This window comes from Pseudopodoces humilis, chromosome 1 (genome assembly GCF_049639895.1).
Source record: "Pseudopodoces humilis isolate 2021_Gansu_Grassland_sample_001 chromosome 1, ASM4963989v1, whole genome shotgun sequence".
Classification (NCBI taxonomy): Eukaryota; Metazoa; Chordata; class Aves; order Passeriformes; family Paridae; genus Pseudopodoces; species Pseudopodoces humilis.
In genome coordinates, this window is record NC_142200.1 from 45,746,147 (window position 1) to 45,750,386 (window position 4,240).

At 41.9% G+C, this 4,240-nt stretch overlaps 1 long non-coding RNA gene across 1 annotated transcript; it reads right to left on the reverse strand.

Annotated features, from left to right (window-relative positions):
- Positions 1-394: 394 nt before the first annotated feature.
- Positions 395-3,602, reverse strand: LOC148185088 (uncharacterized). The gene is made up of 3 exons (XR_015773754.1): positions 3,498-3,602; positions 3,122-3,317; positions 395-1,549 (listed from the first exon to the last, which is right to left on the reverse strand). It is a non-coding gene; the product is annotated as an uncharacterized LOC148185088 (long non-coding RNA).
- Positions 3,603-4,240: the final 638 nt, after the last annotated feature.

Sequence of the window (4,240 nt, forward strand, 5' to 3'; positions counted from 1 at the left end):
GAACTTATATCAGGGGACATTTAGGTTAGGAAAAGGTTTTTCACCCAGAGGATGCTTGAGCACTGGAACAGGCTCCCCAGGGAAGTGGTCACAGCACCAGCCTGACAGAGTTGAAGAAGCATTTGGACAATATTCTCAGGCACCTAGCGTGATTTTTGGGGCCTGTCCCTGCCAGGAGTTAGTCTCCAATGATCCTCGTGGATCAGGTTCCTGAAGTATGGCCATTTTCCAGTAACCATGCACTAGCATTTTACTGTTAGGCTCAGGTATATACACCTAAAATCTAGCCCTTAACTAAATAAAGGAAAAATGTCTAAGCCAAAATTTCTCAGCTGAGAAACCCAGATCATTATTTTCAGGTACATACTATCTTAAAAAGAACTGAAAATTCTGGTAAGTTCCTCAGAACACATTTTTATTTTTTTTAATTTTTAATTCATGTGACAAGTTAACAGCTAAAGGGTGTGAGATTTTTTTAAGCAGATTGTGCTCTAGCTATCTCACATTATCATACATAACCACTTATATATGAATAATCAAATATATGCAGTAGAATACAATTTTTAGATTTAGATCAAGTTAAAGAAAAAACACCAAAAAAATACCAAACCCTCTAGGCCTCTATAGGGTAAATTAAAGCATTTAGTGAAAGGAAATACTGGAATAAACAAGGGCTTTGAATTTCAAATATCCTTCAAGCAGTTATTAAATAGAAGAGCCTCCACTGCTGAGAAATTAAAAAAAAAAGGCTGCATTTTGCCTCTATATCTTTAAATTGCAAAATAAATAATCATTACATTAGCTTAGACTCAAAGTAATTTTCCCATTTTTAATGCCTTATGATTACTAAAGGTTTTTAAGCTCCTGAAGACGACAGCAACACATATCAAGGAGACAAAACTGGAATGCAAATAACTTTCTAGCTGTCTGTCAATCTAAGAGCAATATACTGAGCTTTACTCTATTTGAACCTTCATGGCTTTTCTGCAGGCTTCAGCCTGTGTTACAATAAACGGTGCACATGATGACAGGCATTTGCATCTCCACAGATTTGGCTCCCAAATTCAAAACAGATGTGCCAAAGCTCAGAACCCTCTTAAAAATCTTTCTACTGCCTCATGAAAAGTCTGGGCAGCGTATTGCTTTCGTCTGCTTAAGGGAACCAGTGAATACTCCTCTGCAAAACTCCTGGGACGATCATCACTTCTAACACCAGCCCAAGAGCTGGCTGTCCCAGTGTTCCCAGGGCTGCCATCATTGTTTTCATCCTCTGAAAATAATTCCCCTCTAATCATGGAGGTCGAGCTGTTGTCTTCACCTAGATAATGTGGCCTAGATCTAGAAGGACAACCTTCTTCTAGATCAGTCTCTGAACAAGAACAGGTGCAGCCTCTGACCCAACATCGAGGAGGTTCTCGCTTCACCCAGTACCTGGCAGACCTAGCCATCATTCCCATAACATTTCCATCATCAGGCAGTGCAGGAGTCCGAGAGCTTCCACCACTACCGTGCGCACTCACAGGTGGAGCACGACTGCTAAATTTGTAGACTGCAGAGAAAGTAACAAGATTAGATCAAGCAGAACAAGACAAAGACCCAAAGTTAAGAAAAGGCTTGTACCTGATTGTCCATACATCACCTAGTCAATAAAAATTTTAAAGGTGTCTTGTACAATTTTCCCCAGCCTCCCCACAAGCCTTTGAGAAAATAAGTTGCTTATCACAAGATTTGGCATCATTTTTCCAAGGTCAGCATTAAGAATTAACTGCACTTCATTTTGCTGTCCTCTACTGTTGTGAAAACAGCCCTTCCTGTCTTGCCAGTAAGAGCAGAGAAACCTCATGCTCTGGTTAACTAAGGCTGGAACTAAAGCCAGGGACAATGACCACAATGCTCTTGGATTTCAGTGTTCTCCCAGCACCACACAAACCACTGCAACAGTCCTGCAATCCATTTGGCATGCTAACTTTAACAGAAGACTAGGGAAAAAAAAAATTGAAGGAAGGTAAAAACCTAACTACAAACCTTTCTTGAGCATCAATATTTTATTTTGCCTTTCATTCAAGAGCTTAGCTCATTTGATTTATTCCTGACTCTATCACTTCTGTCTCTCCCACATCCTCCACCCCTCCAATATACCAGTTCTTGGTTTCTATTTCTTTGTGGTCTTTCTATCATCTCAGAAGTACTGAGGAAAGGGAGTTTTGACCTTGAAATATTGCTACACAACCTTCCCAGATAATCTTTATCAAGGCCCAGCTGTGGCCTTTGAAAAGGGTTTTTGTTACACAATCAAACCTGCTCCCAGGTTACGGGAACTCCCACCACTCTGAATAGCAAGCACAGAAGGGTATTTGGAGTTCTCCATGAGCTGGCCAGGAAGATTGCCTCCTCATGAGAGGAGGTCTATGTGTATAAAACACCTCTGAAATTTAGGAGGCCTCCTGCACATATAAGCTGGCTGTAGGGTCTGGAAACTAGCTGCCTACCTGTTATATACCTGGCAGCATCCTTGCCTTGCAGTTCTGCTAGAAAGAAGCCTTTGGCTTCCACAGGATAAGAACCAGTAGCAAATTATTGTGCTGTTCCTTCTCTAACTTCAATTCACACTGGGTAGGTACAAACTCAGTGGATTCTACATTGCTCTTGGTGAGCTACAGAGCTGAGCTGCACTGTGGGAGGGTAACACTGCTGCCTGGTAAGTAACTCCATTCAAACCATGGCCTTATGGCTACTCCACAGCCTTAACTCCAAGCACTGTATAAAGATACCTTAAGTTTCAATGCCAGACATATTTCACATAAAGGAATTCTAGAGTAAGCACTCTAAGATGATATTTCTCTGCTTTCTTTGAAAGTCATCAGGAGGTTTTAGCTCCTGAAGAAGAGAGCCAGAGCAAGGAAACAAAGCAAAATTTTGTGCAGGTCAGAAAACAGCAGTTCTGAAAACACTAACAGGACAGCCATAGGGGTATCACCTAGAGCTCTTTTACTTTTAAACCCTTATTTCAAGGGAGCTTCCTGTATGCACACAGACAAGACAAACAAGGAATAGCAACTGAAGTTAAGCAGCACGCATTCTCCTCCTCACCCAACACAACTACCCCTTTCCCACAGATCACCTTGAAAGGTCCTAGGTTCATCTTCTCCTCGGGATGCAGGAGCTGCCTGCCTACGCCTTCTTCTCCGGGATCTAACTGGCCGAGGTCTGACAGGCTGTTGTTGGGTTTGGCTGTCTGGTGCAACATCCTCTTCCCCAGGGGGACCCAGGGCTCTTGGGCTGGGCTGTTGAGCCATTTGAATAGGGTCCACCTAAAGCTAAGGGTAAAGGTCAATGAACAGGGGAGCTATCACAAAGTTACTGGTTTCACAAGAAAACAGGAAATAGAGTCCAAGAGCTATAAAAGCTCACATTTACCTCATACATTACAAAGCAAAAGGAAAGTCTTGGGGCTAAATCAACACCAACAAAACTTTTCCAGCACAACCAGACCTTACCTTACAATTTAGCCTTACTTCTTTATCAAGGCACCTCCTTTCTTGGTTCCTAGGTAGGAACACAGTGGCAACCCCACTGATGGAGGAAAGGGAGAGGACTGTGGCTATAAGTAGCAAACAAACCACTGGAGGAGGAGCTAACACAGCATCTTCTCATTTGTAATCAGCAAAGCCTAATGAAATGAGAAGAGAGCCTACAAAACCTGTCTGTGATGTTTGGGTCTTAAAGAAGTAAAACATCACAAGGTTTCCTTGATCCTTAAAGAGGCAAAGAAAGAAGGGTGAACTTCTCATTTGGCTGAGGTATGCTCAGCACAGGGACAAGGGCAAAATAAACAGTTTTTATTTCTTAATAAAATATAAGCATGTTTTATCATACTGTTTTCTATGATTTTCTTTCAGTCCTATTCTGTGGAAGAATAGAAACTGGAGCAGGTACTTCTTCCTCTGTTCTTGGTGGCACTATCTCCCAGTTCTTGTGAAAATACACTCTTCCTTCTGGACTACCTTGCACAGCCCCCCACTTTTCTCATAGATTTTCCCTAGCCTAAGAGTTTCTTAGGCTTCTTCTAGCACTTCGTGAATTCCTCTGAGACCCTTTCACAACTCTTTGAGGACCACAACAGTTAACCAAAAAAAGCCCTCAGGCCTATAGTGAAGAAGAGGAAAATTACTATTTGCACTGCTTTCCATATCCTTGGTAACATACAAAGAGAAGAGGCAGCTCTAAAATAAGGAACTAA